This window comes from Neopsephotus bourkii, unplaced genomic scaffold (genome assembly GCF_033783945.1).
Source record: "Neopsephotus bourkii isolate Nb327-2 ecotype Australia unplaced genomic scaffold, CSIRO-AGI_Nbou_v1 NB_1630, whole genome shotgun sequence".
NCBI lineage: Eukaryota > Metazoa > Chordata > Aves > Psittaciformes > Psittacidae > Neopsephotus > Neopsephotus bourkii.
The window spans coordinates 4,450,831-4,472,227 of record NW_026902105.1 but is presented as its reverse complement, the minus strand read 5'-3'; the positions used below and the strand labels follow the sequence as shown (position 1 = coordinate 4,472,227).

At 39.5% G+C, this 21,397-nt stretch overlaps 1 protein-coding gene and 1 non-coding gene across 7 annotated transcripts in view; one reads left to right on the top strand and one right to left on the bottom strand.

Annotated features, from left to right (window-relative positions):
* The window catches only part of OXR1 (oxidation resistance 1), a 262,445-nt gene that overhangs the window by 184,383 nt on the left and 56,665 nt on the right, over positions 1-21,397 (bottom strand). The gene's annotated exons all lie outside the window — the stretch shown is intronic.
* Positions 16,770-16,852, top strand: TRNAL-CAG (transfer RNA leucine (anticodon CAG)). The gene has a single exon. It is a non-coding gene; the product is annotated as a tRNA-Leu (tRNA).

The window sequence follows — 21,397 nt, the reverse complement described above, 5'->3', positions numbered from 1 at the left end:
TTATATCTATTGGTATAATGTTCTGAATTCAGGTCTCTTGCAGTCTAACCTTCCTTGTGAGCATCTTTCACCCTCTGGTTAAAAAGGAACCTCTAAAGTTAAAAATACTTCTAAGCATCTGATTTCATTCATAAGTTCTGTCTCTACCTAGGATTGAAAGCTGTCTGTCATATACTGCATGTATAAATCAAGATCTAAATAAATAAACCTTCTTAGTGTGGAAAAGGAGCATGAAAGCAGCAGAACAATAGCTGTACTACGTAACAATCAATTGTTTTGATCACGTCATCAAAATAATTATGATGACAACAATGACTCAAGTGACAGTTTAATCAAATATTATTCATTTTGACCCAGTCACATGTTTGCAATAGTCCAGGATGGCTGTTCAGGCCAAATGAAGTCCTCCCAGCCAGAACAACAAAGTCAAAACAAACTGACAGCAAATACTTTTTTTCAGATTATCACTGTCCCCAGGCTTTCATATCTGAATTTCCTTCTAAAAGGAGTATCCAACAGCAAATCTAATTTGAGCAGAAAAAAGGAAGGGTGTTATTTCTCTGATATTCAGAATGAAAGAGAAGCTTCAACACACATGGGAAAAATTCATTGATGCTTGTATAGTATTTTGAAAAAATGAAGCTTTTGCTTTGATCACAAGAATTACACCACTCATAAAAACCTGCCCGCAGTTAAGAACTTAGAATGTGATCTTTAATAACTGAAGTTACATAGAAGAGAGCTTGAGACTCTCCAGGCAATCAGTAAGTATATCAACAGCCACAGCTCCTTGTCCTTCATTCCCGGTACTGCTAATCTGCCCCAGCAGCGCCTTGTTTGCACAAGGAGGAGTGTATCAGGGAGGCTCACCCCTCATCTGGCTGAGGGCAGGAGGTTTCACACATGGATGGCCACGTTCGCATGTGCAATGTGGTGAAAGCCCGGCCAGTACAGTTTACCGGCCCTCCAAAACTCTGTCCAAGGCAACACAAACACAGGGAATACTAATAGAGGAGAGAGAGGGGGACAAGAGGGGGATGAGAGCTCTCCTTCCACCACAGGAAAGTGGCTGCAGTCTGGCACAGACTATTATATGTGCCTCATCCATCTCCACTCAAACCAAAATTACTTCATCTCTTGATTTATTATCACAGTGGCAAGAATACATCACAAGGGATAACAGGCAAATTGGAGTGATCCTTGACTTCCCATGGGATACCTTCAGGAAAATTGGCCTCGGAGCCTACAGACACATGCATCATAAGAGATTACATTTTGGATTTATAGTCCATTTTAGCTTTTTGTCTTTTAAAGCTTCTACAGAGATGGGGAACACAATCAGTTCTGATTCAATAAATAAACCAGTGATTTGTAATGTGAAACTGAAATTCTGGAGTTCTGCACAGCTGCCCTGTTTGCTTCCCAAGGTCAGTGAACACATACTCCTGAGTGCAGAAACAGCAACACTGGAAAAGGATGCAGGTGCTAATTTCTTTAGAATACTATATTATTCAATGTTCAGGCCTAACATTACTCCAGATCCTACACTGCAAGAAGCTGAACAAGCCATGGCATCACATCTGTCTGACAGAGGTGACTACACACATTTCAAAAGGCATGGCATTACCCATGCGCATTCTTAATAAGTCACTCATGGTTTATCAACTAGAGACCTTGTGGTCTTACTTATGTGGCCTTACTCCAAGAAAATCTTCCTCAATAAAATGTATGATGCCTTCTAAGGAAAAGTAGTATAATTCATTTCCTCTCCTCCAGTGATTAATAAAACCTCTGAAGGTTTGTCCCTTCACAGTCTAAGTGATGCTGTTAAGTGGTCACCAGACCACCTCTTGCAATGTCACCCTTAGTTTGGGGCATCATTCACAACTGTAAATACAAACTCTATCATTTTGTGAAGTGGTGATAGAGCCCAAGACACTAACCATATTGGTTTTTGTTGTGTTTATCTGTCTCTTTGTATCTCTGCAAATCCCTAGTGATTCTAATATCACTTTCCAACAGTGCATTTTTCCTGTTTTCCACAGAATTAAATGTCAGCAGATGACAACTTATGCTTTGCTGTTGCTGTAATCTAACTGTACTAAATAGGGAACAGCATCTGATTGCATAATCTTTTTGCACTAGCTCCATGTTATTTTAACATCTTCTTCTGCCTTCTTACTAGGCTGAAGATCAAAAGTGCCAATGGTAAACCTGTTACCAGCCTGGTTTTCAGTGTTACCCACTTAAACTGTGATTCAGCAACTTTGCAAAACTGACAGATAAAAATTTTAAGAATCACAAAATTAGCACACACGATTAACTGCTCAGATTTAAGGGGTTTTGATAAGGTTACCTCAAGGAGATCTGAATAAACAGTCCAGCACATTATATAATATTCCCACCAATATAAACAACTCTCTGCCTATTTTCTTGTACAATACCATTTTGTTTTTATCCTGTGCCACCACCTGTCCTGTTTAATTTGGTCTATACCTTTGATGAACAGAAACAGCCAGAGTTGGTTCAGCATTTCTTTCCTCTTCAAGCTTAAATAACACAGCTCTGCTCTTTCCTGTTCTTTTCAGTCCCTAAATCCATTTATACTGTAATTCCAGAGACCCTTTAGGAGTATTTTCATAAAGACTAAGCCAGCATTAACACCTTAAAATAGGAGTTACATTGCTTTTAACCACTACTCCCTCACCTTATTCACGGGGATGCAGCAAGTCTCTGAAGGACCCTCATGGGGCTCCACACCAGTGGATGTGCTGGTGGGAGGAGATGGGCTGAGCTCAGACCCAAGGGTAGGAAACAACCATGGCTGAGGGAAGCTTGTGACTGCTTGATTTACACTGGCCTCAAGATCCCAGAGTACTTTCTCCCCTGCTAGAAAACACAAGGTGGTTTAAGGCTCAGAGCTTCAACATACTCAAATTTTTATCTGTGCAGAACAAGAAGAGGAAGGACTTGATAATCCTACCCCATGCCTCAATAGATACTGGCATGGTAAATTTATGATAATTCAGTATTGCTACTGAGTTCTACCCACAACACTGCAGAAGCTGGAATACTGCAGAATGTTAAACAGTTTATTTTAATTAATTGTTACATTAATGTTAGAGGAGACAGCTTGTTTTAACATGTGCTAATATTATATCTGATTCCAGCAACTGATTATAATGTTTCTTTGCAGACGTACCAAAGTCTCCAAATGAAAGAACAAATTCAGGTTTACTTATTAAAAATAACTGTTCTTAAAAAGTGGGTAAGAAAAATTAAAGCACTAACAAAATGAAAAATCAAGACAGAGTAATTTGCTTTGTTCTCAATTTAAGGGAATGAATGGGTCTGCAGTTGGGTTTGCTATAAGCAGCTTAAGACTAATTTATAGTAATCAAGAGACTGAAGACATTTCACACCATGCAATCTCCTGTATCAATTCACCTTCAGAAGATTTTAATAAAAATAAGCACAACTTGGCAGAAAAAATGCATGCATTTCAATGTTGTTGGCTATCCTGACAGTTTATAGGGGTTGTTCCAGATCTTGAATAGCTCTGAAATCAGGCCCCAAAAAAAGTAAGCAAAGGAAATTTTAAATACTTCTACAAAACCACACGGCCCAAACGTTAATGTCTGCAAGCAAACCAGAAGTTTCAATGGCTAAAAATGTAAGTGGCTGCTAGGAAGCTGCGTGCCTTAAGACCATATCAAGGCACTGTCAAATCAGAGGAAATCACGTACGCGCAAAGTTGTCAGCCGTCATCTTGGATATTCATTTGTATTTATTGGAGCTTCATTTCTTGTACAAGGGGTGACTCAGGCTGCTCTAGGATCCAGCATCTTTCACAGTAAGGGGTTCACTAAAGCTGTAGCTCTGCTCTTGGCTTCTGCTCAGCAGCTGGCCTGAGGCTACAGACTGCATTGTTTATTGAGCCTCATTAAGACTGCTGTCATGTGGAATCATCTTAGCTTGGCTTTAAGAAAATATTACAAAATTGCATAAATGTGCAATTCCTTTTGAAGTCGGAATGCTTAGTTTGTAACATATTCCAGTGATTTTAATAATGATTCTAATCATATCCTATGAGGAATAAATGGCCACGTGTTGGTTTAAAACCTGCCTCCAACAAAGGTAATAATTACACCAAAATAATTGGAGGTCAACTTGAAATTAATGTAACAACACAACCATGTGCCTAAGGAACAAAACCCAAATCCTCATCATGCAGGAGTTGTAAATGCACCGTATGTGTCCAATACCTTTGGCAAGAAACCAAAGAAGTATTTTTAATTTCATGTTCAATGTTCAAGTCATCTAGGCTGGCCCATAATATTTATTGAACTGTTATCTCATATACTACAAAGCAGTGACAAAGTGGGCTCTGCATGAATGCTATTAAATCTCCTTATGGTGCCATTACAACTGGTAGTCTTATTGTAGAACAAGACCCTAGCATCTTGTGATATATCGTACAGTAATAAATATAACAAGCCTGAGATACATTATCATAATGCTCCTGCTCCAGAAGTGGGGCTGGCTTCTAGGAGACATGGAGGAGAAAAAAAAACTTCCCCTAATATGTTGCACATTCCCTTAGAACTATTTTATACATCCATACAGGAATTAAGTCTTAGAAAATAAGGATGACAGAAAGAGGTATTTAAACAATCATTACGAAGATGGAAAATGGGTAACAGTTTTAAGTGGCACAGGGACAGACTCAATAATCCCTTCCAAGCCTTTTTGCTATCATAAACTGTGATAAAGAACACAAGAGAAAGAATGAAGTCAAGCTAAAATAAGGAGATAATTCCTAACACTAACATCAATTAATAAAGAAATCATCCAGGCATTGAACCTGTTTCTGCTAACATTAGCAGCAAATTTCTCAGCAGTTTTGTAAGATGACATCCAATGCAGAAAAATTAAAAGCTCCTTTATCAAAGTAGATGTTCCAGTAATTTCCTCGGGGAATTAAGGTTGGGGTTTTTTATTCCTTAAGTCATTCCTATTTTAAACAATATTCAAATGAATTTTCACCTACATAGAGAATGGAGTTCCCTCTCCCATATTACACAAAAGACACATACAGAGCTGGAACTTAGCATTAAGCTCATGTAACTTAAATGAGAATTTAATCTTATGACCAGAGAGCCCACTGTTAATTGAGGGATGCATGTGAAGGGAGGATGTGGAACAAAGATGTATTTGGCAACCTCAGGGTATAATCACTGGGAAGTGGTACTATATTCTCATGGATCGCAACCCTCTCCACAACTTGTCAATCCATCTTCTTCATATTCCTTTTCTGAATTCTCTTCAGTTAACCAGGTTCCACATTCTTTCCTGCACCTTCCAGGGAATTACTCTACACTACTAAATAGAAAGAGGAACGTCCCTCAGAAAATAACCAGACATAAAAAGTTCCATCTTGCATATGGAATATTTGATAATTTCTACATTTTGTATGTTAATATTTTAAGTCCAGATATAAAGTGTGAGGAAGGCTAGCTAGCTCTGCTAGCTGGTTCACAGGAGAAAGTGTAGCTGTTTCTTTATGCTTTTATTCTCAGTTACAGTTTTTCCATTACTAGTCCACCAGGACATCAGGAATTAAACTCTCCCAATGTAGCATTATCTTTATATTTAATCAAGGAATTTTCTGACTGCTTAAATTTAATGCCATTACAGTTCTCAGCTGTAGACCATACTCTTAAATGAGCAGTCTTTGGAACCATCAAATAATCATATCATTTCAAGTATCCTTTTTCCAGCTGAAATTTTTTATGCTTGAAAGTTCAACATGAGAAAAGAAAATCAGAACCCAGAGCAGTCCAGGAGGACTTCTCATTCTCCACTAACCCAGCAGGCCAAACAGAACTGTAGGAAAATAAATGCAAGACCCTCCAGCAGAACATCTAATATAATGATATCAGTCTTGTCTTTTTCTTTTCCTGTTTGAAGAGTTATGCAAATTTCCTTTTCAACTCTCTATCACTGTGATCATTTCAAGTGAACAGCAATCTGACAGTCTGTTTTATAGCCTCTTTGGAATATTCTTAAAAGTCTAGTCTCTCTTTTTTCTTAAATCAGAACTGGCTATTACTATACTCCGAAAGACAGTTTAAAAGTCTGTAACTTTTATGAAAGAAATTAAGAAGACTGGGACAATCCCACTTAGCCTCATGGTATCGCTGATCCATTTAGACATGTAAAAGCAACACAGTGAAAATAATTGGTAAGTTTAAGTACAAACACATGATGGAGATGCAGTAGGCAGTAATAAAGCAGCACTTCAGCACAGAAAACATGAACTTTCATTCTAAAGCCCAGGATACCGTTAACTTTTTGGGTTGCAAGTGCAGCATTGCAGTAGGGAAAGTAGCACTGCAACAGGGAAAACATGCTTCTAATGAAATAACTGGGGTGTGGGGGGGTCAGCATATTATCAAATCAGCTCATTCATATTGGATTTTTGTTCCTGTCCACCCAGAACACCACCTTCTTTGAACCATAGAACAGTGTAAAGTTGATGTTAATGTGAATACGGCTATAAGATAGGAGACAAATTTAAGACCAGGAGAAACCTAACAGGAAGATTAATCTCATACTCACAGGAAAACCAGATAGTTTTGAGAATATATATTTGAAGTTTCACTTTAGGCAAGAACATTCTTACTCAATCAGATACAAACATTACCTAGCTACCATGTTAGATAACTATTCAAAATGTCAGTGAAAACGGGTGCAGAAGCAGGGGATAGGAGGAGACAATTTTAGAGAGTGTTATCCTGTCAGGTACTATGCAACTCTGGGCGCTCCTTTAACTCATGTTTTTACCAGGTAATCTGATACAAAAAAAAACGTCTAGCAGGATGATTTCTTAAGTACTATGCCAGATACAGGCTTTGTAATTATAACCCTTGGAAGACTGCATCTGCTTACTATTGCCTGTTACAAAACAAAGTGCAAATGTCAATCAAGAATCTTCCTTGTAAGGCTAATTATCAAAACCTTTTCTACAGAACCAGCAGTGTCACCCTGAGGTGGGCCACCTTCATACTCATGAGGGCAGAGCCATCAAAATATATATAAAACTATTTTTTCTCAGCTCTGTTCCTTGTTTCCATTCATCCTCTCTTAATCCCCCCACTCCTTTCAACTCTCTTCTGTCTCCTTTATTCAGTCTTCTTCTTGGGCCTTATTTACCATAATTTGCACAGAGAAGAAAAAAAGAACCAAAACACAGAAGAAAGCAGAGTATTTAGAATGAACTTGATGTTATCTGATAGGAGCTATAATAGGAAATTTTAAGGACATTGCATGACAAACAGATTGTGAAGTCCTCAGCACTGCAGGCTTGTGTGATGCTCTATCTTCCCAAAGAACCCCTGGGATAGAGATGGCTAAGAGCATTGCCCTTTCCATGTCCCAGAGCACCATGCCAGCAAGCTCCGCCATCAGCATTACAGAAAACATCTGTCATTATTTTCAGCTCATAGATCATGGTCTTTAGAAGCAACAGGCCCTGAAGAAGCACAGTGAGAGGCAGAAATCTAAGCCAGAGCCCTAGGTTGTAGTGAACTTACCAAGCACTGAATTTAAAGGTGGCTCTTAAATGGCTCTTTCTTCTCTATCTGCCAAACAATTGCAAAACATTATTAGGTAAAACTATGTGGCTTGAAGAGCACTTCAGCTGTCAGTGTATCACAAATCCACACTTTTAGCACCACAGAATGCAGCCCTACCTACATTAATGAAAAAAAATAGAAGGATGTTATTTTACTTTTGCATGCACTAATGCAGTTTCTGTTGAAGCTAATGGACTACTCACAGCGGTAACTGCTGCTCTTCATAATTACTAGCTGTGGTCACCGCGGACTTTAGGTAAGACTTTACATTTGTGCAAAACCCCATGTATCTCACAGTAAGTGCTATACAAGCACTTTCAGTGACTGTCCACGGCCTTGGCAGGACTACAGGGCTTTGGGCAGATCATTTATTTCCCCTGTACTTTGACACATACCTGCAAAACAGAACAGGTTACTCTGTGGGATGCTGAGAATAAAGTACCTTAAAAGACTTGAGAAATCACTATTCAGCCCATATGTATATGTATTGTACTTATGATTTTCAATTCGTGAATCCTGTGGGTTATCTTTCTGCGGCTGAATCTCATACTTACTTCTTTACATCCAAAACATATTCACAGGGGGCACCTCCCACCTCTGCTTTCCTATTTACTGAAGCAACATTTTCACTCCCATTGTGTGCAGGAAGAAGGGGCAGAGTTTTGCCTTTTTTAAAATGGCATTACAAATACAACTGTACACTTCAGCAGGAAAGAAAACACAAATACCATAATACACATAATATAACAGAGACAATCCCAAACATTTGACACAAGGCATGAGATGTTTACTAAGGAACCACCCAGGTTCTACCAAAATGCAATGTTTTAAAATTAAAAAGGGCTCATTAAAAAGAGCTCAGCTTCTCCTCTCCCTCAGAAGACAGATCCCACTGAGGAGGAAAGATCACTGCCTGAAACCAAGTAATAGCAGACTTGATTGTGATCTCAGTTCAGCTGAGATGAACCACCAGGTTCAAAGGGTTATACTTCACATACAATGACATATGGCTAGGGAGATCTCTCACAAGGAAGGAATAGATACTACTGCAAATACATGCCCGAGATTGCTGGAGACTCATGAGGCTGTAATCCTACCATAAGGCAAAGCTACCTGCCTTTACGTACATAAATCTGAGAGGTTTTCACAAAGAAGTTACAGTATATAATTAAATCTTTTAGCAGACATTACAAGGAAAGCCAGGATCTCATCACTACAGTAATGCTTCAAAACATGACTTCAGTTGCTGATCCCAGGCTAACCACCTCCAGCAAATATTACACGCAGCAAGGACCATCTCAGAAATCCTTAACTGAAATACCCATTGAAATTATGTTATATCCTCTGTTCAAGGCCATATTTTTCCTCTTACAAAACACATACAAGACAGTCAAAAGGACAATTTACTTAAACTAGGAAGTAGTAGTATCTGTAACGATTTACTGCAACAGTAGAACAACACACACATTAGAGAGAAGAGTATCTTCTCATCTAAGTTACAACACCCTTTATATAGAGCCGGAAGAGCATTCAGTTCCCTTTGGTTGCAATGAACAGTCTGAAGGTTGAAATTACATTCTCTATCGATCACTGGAAGACAGGCATAGGGACAGGCTATTGAAAACTTTCACAGTGTCCTTTTGGCTGCCTTCCAGTCCCATCTCCAGGTGGCTGCTATTCTATTTAATGTAACTGGAGTCTACCCTTAGGATGAATATCTTTCTTCCTGGCAGTTTTTATTCTGTTTCAAGGCAGGGAAACAGCCGCAGATCAACAAAGACTGCCTCTCCCCAAGCCTCAGCCAGAGAGCTCGGAAACAGAACAAACAACATGGCCCAAATGCTGCTGCATGACCCTCTCGCAAACGAGTTTCTCTGCAATTTCATTGGCAACAGAGACTATAACAGTTGAGGTTACAATAATCAAGGAAATTGGGTTTCAACTGAGAAGTTTCTAAAACAGCGATGTGTTCCAAGGAAAATTTGTTTCATAGGCGCAATACACAGCAACCAGTCAGAAAAAGATTCTTTATTGCTAAAAGATTGTAAGATAGAGCTGATTCTTGTACATAACAATGTGGGTATTTTTTAATACAGGCCACAAGCTAAACTGGCAGTCTGCTTGCATGTAAGAGCGTCCTACTTTTAATTAGGGATTCTAGAACAAAATCCAACCTGCTGGAAGAGCCTTCAAAACCTTCACACATAAATGGTTAAACAAATTCTCTAAGCAGACAGTCCTGGTTAATTGCTAATACAATTTTTCACTGTTGGTACTGACCAGGTGTTAATAGTACTGCAGTGCAAAAGTTCAAGAGCATGACTTAAAAAAAGCAAACTCACAAAAACATCAATCTGTGTCTAACCCACAGTGCCCCTGGGTCACACAGTACACATATAAGGGCAAGTTCTGCTATGATGTGATTGTTTTTCATGGCTACTAGCTTAAAAATCAGCCAAGGCTCTAACTGACCAATTTCTCTTAGTTGAGTTACAAGCTCTCCTGGCTTTCTGGCTTAGCCAAGTACCAATGCTCCTCATAGACTTCCCACTCTGCATTGCAGATGTCTGTGCAGCACAGAGGCTCTGATGCATGCAATAAATTGGCCCCTTCTGCTTGTTGCACCTGCAAGAAGCAAAACACTAAGGAGTTCACAAGACATTTATGCTCCCCAAAATAGCCAGGACTGATTCTCATTTACCCCAACTCACTGAGTTACCACAATCACATCACTTTCAGCAGAAACATCAGTTAAGAGGTATTTGTGTCGGGGCCACAAGCTAAGAACTATTCCATTACAGCACACCTGTGCTGGGATGTTGTTAACATCTTCAGCAATTCCCTTAGGAAATGTCAACAGCAACACCACAAAAAGAAACATTAGTTTGTCTAAATACTAAGAGAAGCCTGAAACAGTTTCTAGAATGTCAAAAAAAAAACCAAACCAAAAAACAAAAAAAAAAAAAAAAACCCCACCATACTCAAATCCAGCATGATTTCTTCTTGTTGCAAACATAAGTAATCCTTACATTAGTTTGGAGAGCAAATGATGGGGAGTCAGCATGGATGTCAGCGTGAAGCAGTGTCCCTCTTCACAGTATGCAAGGAACATATTGATCATGCGAACAGAAGGAAGAAGATTCTCTCTTCGGGATAAGAGAAGTAAATGTTTGAAGATTTTGCTTTTAGAAAACGAGGGAAGTCTAAGGGGATGGCTAATATTTGCCAGTTACTGGGTTACTGTTTTCTGTAGACAGATCAGGGCTAAGTATCTTGGACTTAGCATATTGCTTACTTCTTCTGCATTTCTTAGAGTCACAAGACTCTAGTACTGACAACTGCAATAGAAACCCCACTTTCCAAACATACAACACTCTTGAGAAACCTTGCACACTTTATAATATGCTAATCATTATTATCTATTTTAGTATTTTTATTATGTACTTTATACTGTGCCATTATTATTTCTCATTACTGTCATGGTGTGATAATTAGCAGTGTGCTTATTATACTCTTTTTGCACTGGAAATAAACCCATATTAACTGAGCTGGAAGGTCATTACTTCTGTCCTCTGCACCTAAAAAGCAACATTCACCTATGTACCAGAGAGCAAATGGCCACAGACCCCATCCATTCCATCTGGAGAGGAGATAAGGCTAGAATGTGCAAAAGGAGGACCAAGCATAATTAATGTTCAGTACCCACAGGCCTGGGATTTACAGTTTTCATAGGATTTTATTATGTAGGAAGTGGTTTTATCACATGAAAACAGAAACCAAGACACAGCCAGCTAACTGTCCTTCAGAGGCTGGTTATTGCCCTGCAAAAATCTGGAAGAGGCAATCACCTGCAATACTTTAGACAATCCCATATGGTTCTCCCTCCTCTAGCTAACACTTCTTGGGCTCCCCCTTCACCAAGACTCTTTCTGTTACTCCCAGGTCTCCACAGCCAGGTCTAAAAGCCAAACCCTGTTTAGCTCTAAGCTGAAAATTCTCTGCAATGTCTCACACTTCTGGAGAGCGCCAAGACAGAACACAGGGCCTCCCAGCACAGGTTAGGCAATAAACTGTTTTTATCCCTGGCTCCTCTGCTTGGGAAACAGAACATCATCAGATTTTTTTAATATCAACTAATGCCTACAAGGCTGCCTCACTTATTTCCTTCAGGTTCAATAGTTTTTTGCTATTACTTTTATAAATAAGGACAGAACTTAACAGAGTATAAGTGTGCAGTTGTGCTTGAATTATTTTAGCATTTTTTTCATCTAAAAATAAAATCACTTCACTGTTAATAATTAAAACCAGTTATTCTGTCACTACAAGTTTCCATACTTACCACATCACCAACAACATACAGATTCTCTGATTATTTTTTCCCATTTCCTAGCAAACACAAGGATATTTTTCATTGCTAGAACACTTGAGCTGGAAGCTGGAAGTCAGGTTAGAAGCTTACTCATCAATTAGTAATTAGGATCTTGCAGGTCAGGTTCTGCCCCAGCATCAGCTGTCAAATTACCTTTTACTGCAGCAATGTCAAACACACACCCACACCCACACCCTGCATTTACAGTCATAAATGTAAGTACTTTCACCCATGGGAGCTGAAAAGTTATTCGGCTGGAAGAGGACAGGTCAGGCATAAGACTGAGTTCAGTTCATTTTCTCATGAAAGTGGACAAGAAATCCAATCACTAGCCTCATACCTTTACCTTAAACGGGAACAAAAGCCAATGATCATGACCCTTGTGAACAGCAGACATGATCATTAAAATAAAGCCAGTTCTATCTTTTTGCATTGAAGAACTCCCCAATTCACACTTTGGGATTAAAAGTATCCAGAAAAAAAAAAAAAGTTATTGCAGCAGCAATCACAGAAACAAAGAACACTCCAGCTGGTACTCAAGTTCATGATTAAATAGTGATTTGGGAGGAAAAAAAAACCTGATACTCAGCATCAGTCTCAGGGAATAGAAGGAATTTTCCTTCCCCTGCCATACACATGGATGCTGTACTTCTGGATCCTGCCGATAACACACGCTCCTGAGGCATCTTCCATTATCATCACAGGCAATGCAGACATGCTTGTCAACCTTCTCCAGTATTCCCAATTTCCTATAAACACTCTAGTGTTCCACATGTTTAATCTGCTTTAGGTCTTCAAATGTAGTTTACTAGTTTGGGGAATTTTAAAGGAATGTACTTAATTCAAAAGAGGTTTATGGGCATTCTTACTTATAAGGTGTTTTGAGGATGAGTTATTTCATAGAGAAGACCCATGTGAATAGAGAAAGACAGAGGTTTTTTTTCTCATCTCCCCAGCTCAAATCTCTAATTCCCACTAGGACGAATGGAATACGCCCAGGTCACAGTCTCTATTATTATTCAAGTCCATTCCTAACTGTGACCATGACAAGACAAGTTCTGCTGCAGAGAAAGCTGGCAGGTGAGACAACAATGTCCTCACAGCAGTCTTATTTCTAGCTCACAATCTGTTTTTGCTATTAATATTTTTAATATAAAGGAATGAGTCTGGTCCCCAAAGATTACAGGGGGCAGGAAGAGAGCTTGCCAGGTTCCTGACAACATTCTGACTCTATGCACCATTTTATATTACTGTTTGTACAGACCAAAAAGGTTTGACAACAGAACTAGTGATTCCTGTAAAATTAGGCACATTTGCAGAACTAGGGGCAAAATTTGAAGCCATAAAAATATTGAAAAGGCATCATATTTTTAAATCAAGTCTCCACTGAACCACATTTAACCTCATTACCATCCATATAACATAACTGCACTTTCTCTTTGGAAGGAGATGCATGGGCTCCACAGGATTTTGCCATTCTTTTTGAATTAGTATTTCCTTTGGGGCCCACAGGGAGAGCCCTTAAAGATAAGCAATAATACAACTTTTCTGTTCAGACAAAGAACAACAGAAAAGATGCTCTCACTTTGTGAGTGGGTTTGCTTAAAGAAGGACAGAAACCCAGAATGGCCAAGGAAGGGCTATCAAGTGACAGAGGAGGGACAGAGGCCTTTGCACAGTGCATTTAAATAGATGGACTGCTAACGTACACTGACATCAGTGTAAATCACTATAGCACAGTAGGCTTTAGCATAACACCTACAACAATAATTTCAAATTCAGTATTAAAACACAAACCAACATTAATCTCAGACCCTGCAGCTTCACTGGGTTCTGACAGGGTTGTACAGGATACAGGGACACAAGCTTAGGCAATGAGTACATATTACTTTCTCTTCCTAGCTGTGCTGGGTGAGAGGGTTACAGCCCCAAGACCTGCCAGCTTATCTGACCATTCTGCACATCAGTTCAGACATAAATGATCTTGGGTTAAAACTGTTTTTCCAGATAGAGTTTAGGGCATGACACCCAGAAACAGGAAAAGAATCAGAAATAAAATTAGTACAAACACCCATGGGCAGAGTTTGTCCACTCTTCTGAATTTGGAAGCCCCCTTATTGCTACCTGTTATTCCTGAACATTGCTCAAAATAAAGCCAGACTTCATAAACATTGTTTCCTTTTCTAAGTAAAGGAAAGATTTTTATGAAGCATGATGTTAATATTCAATACATCATGACTCTTATCAACTGACATTACAGACAGGTACAAGAGCTGTAAACTCACAAGCAAAAAAAATACAAATAAAAGAAACATCCTAGCATTTTATGGAGTTCTATTTGAGGAAAGCCATTTTTGCCCCCAAATGTCTCCTATACTCTGATTAAATCCATCAACTCACTGTAATGCGAACAGCACTTGAAACTCCATTGATCAGTGTGATCACTGCTGATATTTTCATATTAGCTTATATCGGTTTATTTCTTTACTTGATTCTTCAAACATGCTTTCAGAAGACAAGTCATTACTAAGGATTATATTATGCACAGCCACACTAAAATTAGTTCCCAGTATTTTCCATTATCTTACTGAACCTTCTAGAACAATGTCAACCATCATCAGGTATTCTGAAAACTAAACTCAGACTTTGCACTGCCTTTTGTTACATGCACAAATAATGCAAAATGGAATTAGACTTTCTCCAATTTGCTTAGAGGCCTGTTCTTGAAATTTTAGGTTGGGCAGCAGCATAAAGACATGAGAGAATATCAGCAAGGATACCAACAGGACTTAATTTCCTCTTCTTCACCTACTATCATCAGAACACGTACTCAGAAAAAGCAGATCTGAACCTTCCAATGGATAACACCAATGCACCTCATGTGCAGCCTGCATCAAAACAACCTCCAGCCTCAAGTCCAATGAGTCTGGCTGTGTGATGGACAGGCAGATAGTTAAGTCTGAGAGCAGTTCTAGAATGCATACATCTTCACAAATTTATCATGTTCAGGTTTACACTTCACTTACTAGAGATCAATGCAGTCAGTATGACAACTGTATGAAATTTGAGTCATGGGTGAGCAATCAGGGCTGAAGCTACCCTTTGCATACTAAGTAGCACTACACTTTGACCAGCAAGTTAGCCAGATCAGCAGATTTTGGGGCAACAACCAGAGAGTTAACTACTGAAGTTCTCGCCAAAAAAAATCCCACTGGTAGACACTGGTGTTGTACAGGAGTAGGCTTGGGCTGATTCTTCACTGAGGCCCACTGGATGTTTGGTAAGGACTCAGTTCTGCAAGAGCCTTCCTTGTGCAATCCACAAGTCTTGAAGCCAATGAGTAATACTATTTTTATGAATTAGACTTGATTTAAATTATGACCTATTTAGTCAATTTTCCCAGCCAGTCAAGATACATTTAATCAGCTTTACACCATCAGGATAAAGGGTAGTTTCAACCCCAGCTCATTCTGGACTTGTAACTCTATGAGTATCCCTTGATGGGCATACCTCATATTTTTGCTTACTGGACTCTGCCTATCTTGCTACAGGGTCAAGAAGACCTATTGAAACTGGAATAATTCCATTTCTTTTGACTCCACCAGCTATGGTTCAGAACACGCACCAAAAAAAACAAACAAACCACAAAAAACAGCACCACCACATTAGCTAGGACACTGATTTCAGCAAAACTACCAGTATTGATAAACTGGAGCTGGAACAACTGGTTTATTCAAACAGGGGAACGGCTTCCTTCCACTACCAGTACCAAACACAATCAGGCTCAATTTCTGACCAATCTAGTAGAGATTGTAGCCTTTTTTTTGAAAGTGGAAAATACTGTTCCTTCAGGTTCTGGGGAATAGTTAGGGTTGGAAAGAACCTTAAGATCATCAAGTTCCAACCCCCCTGCCATGGGCAGGGACACCTTGCTCTAAACCATATCACCCAAGGCCTCGTCCAACCTGGCCTTGAACACTGCCAGGGATGGAGCATTCACAACCTCCCTGGGCAACCTATTCCAGTGCCTCACCACCCTAACAGGAAAGAATTTCCTCCTTATATCCAATCTAAAGTTCCCTTGTTTAAGTTTTAACCCATTACCCCTTGTGTTTTGGGGCTAGTGGTGTACTTGCCATTTCTGACAGTCAGCTTCTGGTTGTAACATTCAAAGATTTGATTTTTCTATTACATTTACATTCCAAAGAGAGACACTGGATTTTAAACCTGATGCTCCCAAACAAGTACAATACCTCTTGCTTTCCACATTGACCGAATTTGTATGTTCAGAGTTTCCTGGATGCAGCTTTCAAGTACAGGAATTTCTTTCACTAAACTGAAGCACAGGGACAATTTGTTTCAGTGTTACATTCTCCTTTCTAATATTACAGAGAACTCTCACCATGAATAACTTGTACCTGTCTCAAAAGGATTTTCATAAACATCACAGGAGACAAATCAGCCTTAAGCAATGCCCTCGTGCAACATACCATATTTACGTATACCTTCAGACTTCTGCTACATGGCATATATAATTTATGTGGAACAGTCACTACTTCTCTCTCAAAATATTAGTACTCAGATATTCACAGAATGAAACAGCTGCCTCTACCAAATTAACAAGTTATTACAGCTACATTAGATTCACCACAATATACATTTTAGTTTGAACACTTTCTACCATCCTCTGTGTAACAAAAATAGTACAACATAAAATACACACAAACACACCACCAACACAGTGAAAATAGCAGCCTCCATAAGTCAGGATGGCCGAGCGGTCTAAGGCGCTGCGTTCAGGTCGCAGTCTCCACTGGAGGCGTGGGTTCGAATCCCACTTCTGACAGCTTTTTTGGGGGATTACATGTGGCTGGCAATCGGTCACTGCAGTGCTCCTGAGGGCTCAGTTCCAGGGCTAGTCCTGCTCCATATATTTATCAACAAGATTATCCCTGCAAATAAGGACTTTGGGCCTTTCTGGAGAAAAGGAGGCTGAGGAGTGATTTCAGCTTCCTGAGGACGGGAGGTGAAGAGAGAGCTGCTGAGCTCTTATTCCTACGATTGACTAACAGGATGTCTGGAAATGTTTACAGCACAATGAAAAGCTCAGACTGGACATTAGGAAGCATTTTTTTTCCTGAGAGGGTGATCAAACACTGGGACATGTTTCCTAGAGAGGTGGTTGATGCTCCAAGCCTGTCAGTGTTTAAAAGGCATTTGGACAATATCCTTAACAACATCCTTTAACTGTTGTCCAGCCCTGAATTGGTCAGGCAGTTGGACTAGATGATCATTGTAGGTTCCTTCCCACTGAAATATTCTATTCTTGTCTTAAAATTAAGTAATTAGTTAATTAATGGGGTCTTAAATTAAAATGGGAGATCTAATTATCTCAGCCTAAAGAAAGCAGTTCAGAATGCAGCCCCCAACATCTTGTTTTGTAAAGATTTTAAAACCTCTCAAACGCATGTATGAATCAATAAGTGAATTGTATTTTCGCATTACATGCTAAGAGTTAAGTACACAGGGGGTGACAGTCCAGAATACAAAGTATTTCTAAAAAACAAGGTCAGAAACATCAGTCACAAGAAAACTCTTCCCATGAATCAAGTGAAAGACTGGAATTTTTAGCACCATAAGCTGGAAATGTTGAACATCCAGCACTGCAAATGCTCAGCAGATATGCAATAATAGCATCTGAACATGCATAGAACTAGATTATATATTTGCAGCTAAAGAAGATAAATCAATGACTTATTCCAGAGGAGTAAACAGATTGAGGGAGTGTTTTATTAATTATGTAATATTAACACAGACTCCAAGAAAGGTAACTAATGCTTTCCACAGGCAAATGCTATACTAAACATTCCTTGAGTGAGTTGCTCACCTACCTGAAATACTTATCTAGCAAAACTTGTGTACAGAAGATATGTATCTTTTTTCTCCAGAACCTTTACCCTAGGGGGGTGTTAACCCATTCCTTTGTACTAGGCAAGCAGCACTACACTCAATCAACATATACAAGGATGTTTTGCAGAACATTTGCAGAAAGCAATGTTAAGATCACCCTCTTCTAAACTGTTAATGCTAAATCAGTATTTAATTCCATGTTCCAGACAACAATTCTACCAGCACTGGATTCTGAAAGCAGCACATTTACCTGCTATGAATGCACAAGCAAGTCCAGTGTCCTGGGGTCTGCCAGGCATTCAGAAAAATCAACAGGCAGCTGCCTAAAGCAGTAATCAACAGCTGCAAGCTTCAGGGTGCAGGGATGTCTGGCTTTTCTGTGGGATCCATTTTGGATAAAATCTGCAATCAGTACGCTGGTTGTCATGGCAGGGGGACATGTAGTTCCATCTAGCTGGAACTAGATAATCATTAAGGTGCCTTCCAACCCAAGCCATTCTATGATTCTGATTCTATCACCATACTCCTAGTTCATACACTCGTATGGGAGGGAAGGCAAAGGAGAGATATTTAAAAAACATTAAATAATTGTATGCCACAAGCAAAACAACTCTGAAGTACAGAGCTTCCTGAGCATCATTTCAATTATAATGTGAATACTGAGATCATATAAATCAGAACAGATGTGCCTACACAGTATTTGACATGGCTAAACATCCTAGGAAGCTACTAGTGACAAGGCATTTATTAAACAGATTGTACATTCATGCACCTATTTAGAACTGTAGCTTTTTTCTACAGTCCCTTCCTGACACTACTTCAATCCCTGTGGAGAGGCTTGCATGGGGGGAGAGAGAGAGAACTGCTTGGGGCTCCAGCCACCATTCTGGATAAGAAAATGCCTAACTCCATTGGGAACTCTTAAGTTTCTTCAGTGCATCTAGGATTTCATGCCCTGATTCAAATCTCCATTTTGGTCAAGGCTGCACAGGAGTTGCTGGACCTATGAAACACCAGAATGCACAGAGCCATGGGTTAAAAAGTCCACAGCCATGAGCTCTGCATAGCTTGTAAACAGCATTTCTCTTCTAAGTAACCCATCATAATGACGGAATTAGGTATGAAGATGAGATTTGATTTGGATTTTCAATATAACTACACAATAAAATCCAATACACTTCCAAGTCAACTCTTCCATATTCACAGGCTATAATAATGGTCAAAACAAAAGAGGCAGATGGAGGGTTAAATCCAAGGCCATAGTAAACAATAAAAACCACAGGATTTCATCAAGAAATCCCTGTAGAAAGTTCAGTTCCTTACTCTCTAGCACATCATTCACCCTGAATTGAAGGCCTGCACAGAACAATAAAATCTGCCAAATCCTATGTTAATATGTTGCACAGGTTACAGTCACTATTAAGAACACGCACAGAATTGTGGCAAAGCACACATTAACTGATATAAAGATAGCTGTGAAGGCAGTCTCTTCCTATAAACTTGCCCTCAGAAACTTACATGATGCACTGGACAGAATCTAGAGAGGCATTTGCGGGGAAAAAAAAAACAATTACTTTTTGAAAAATCTGATTACCAGTATGTATGGCAGGTATTTCACCTTCACACACCTCAAGATCTGCACTTTTATGTACAAGCTGGTTAGTGAGGCTACGTTTAAACTCTTCCCATGAATACGTTCAGCTCTTCTTAATTTAAAACCAAAATAATCACATTAGCTAAACAAGATATCCAGACCTAAATAGCTTCCATTATTAAAGGAATCACAAGGTCAACTTTTTCCAGGATTGAAACTGCATGTATCTTAGCCACTGCTAGTCACAAGGACCGAGTCCAAACTCTCAACATTCGCACGAGCTGCAAATATTTCCTGTCAGGGAATGTCACGAGGCAAGAAGTACAGAACCACAGGCAGCTCAGAAATCTATTCTCTCTTTGGAGAAGTGCAGGAGGGAATGCTTCTGGTAAATAAGGTACAGGGAATTACTGTGTTTTTTTTAAGAAAGAGACTATACACTTTTTCAAACAAACATATTTCAGTATGGCATTGCAAACAGGACGTAGAAGCCACAGAAAGAGGTTGCGCTTCACCAAAGGAACAGTTTTCTCTCAGCAAGCCTCTATTAAATTCAATCTCTCAATGAGTAAACAATAAGGATTTCCTTATTCCTGTGCAGCAGCTGCAGCCAGAGCTGTACCTGTGACAGAGCCCTTACTGAACAGAAGGGAAAGAACACAGGCAGACCCCACACCTATGTGAAACCCCCCTGAAGGGGTTTCAGGGGAATAGGTAACCATGAGCCAGGCAGGATTCTACCATTACCACCCCAGGACTGTCATACGTGACAGGATATTGCCACATTGCATGTTTTCCTTCATATCAAATTTTCTCGAGCAGACTAACGGCTATCACCAAATTTTTCTCATCCTGGTCATATGAATGTTGCCCACAGACTAGAGAATACAGCGCAGCAGAGACCCTCTCACTATATGCTCATCATAAGGCCTAGCAGATACCCAGATCTGTTCAGTGCTTATCACTCAGCATGAGTGACTGAACAGCTAAAATGGATGGAAACTGCTTCCATTATTTCTCTTCTGACACCAAATCCACACATCACCTTGAAAAGAATTAGACAAAGTTCAGCCAAGTATATGCTAAGGAGGTGGACACAGAGGGAGTTCTGAGACACCTCATTTCTGCTACTGCTCTTTAGCAGATAGGACAGTATATTTCCAATACTCTGTGGTCTTCAAGGATTTTAAAAAAGAGAAGTAAAATGAATAATCAGGATACCATGGTTCACCTGCTCCCTTTGTCATTAAAACGAGCCTACACTGGCAATTCAAATCATCCATTTATCTTACTGAGAAACAATCCATTACCAGCAGATAATGATCTTTTTTGCTCTAATGAATCTACCTTGAAAGGAATCTACCTGGGGCTCTGTTCCATTCACAGTTATTAAAACATGAAAGCTGGACTAACTCTGCTGAGGACATCGATGGTTAACTCTGATGTCAATTAAATGTCAGCTTTATGAACTGGAATTAATTCAGAGAATGCAAGTCCATCCTTACATTAAAGATAATGCAAGCAGACACTATTCTCTCAGTGCAGTCCTGGGTCTCTATTGACACAAATCACACTGCAGAGGGGCAGGCCAAAAGGGCAGCCTTGGCATGAGGAAACATGGCTGCCCAGAAAGTGAAAATAAAACATAGCTGTTTCTGACAGCACAGAGAAATTGTGATAGCACAGGCAGAAAGGTACCTGCTGCAAGCCAAGCTTCTTTTCAGCAAGCCTCAATTAAACACCATCTCCTATGGACAGATGTCATCACAGTTATCGGGCAGCTTATTATTGTTTCTGCTGCTAGCACTTTTTATAAAATTTATAAACCATGTAAATGGCTGAATAAAACAGTATTTTTTTTTTTTAGGTATGCCTGTCCTGAAGCCA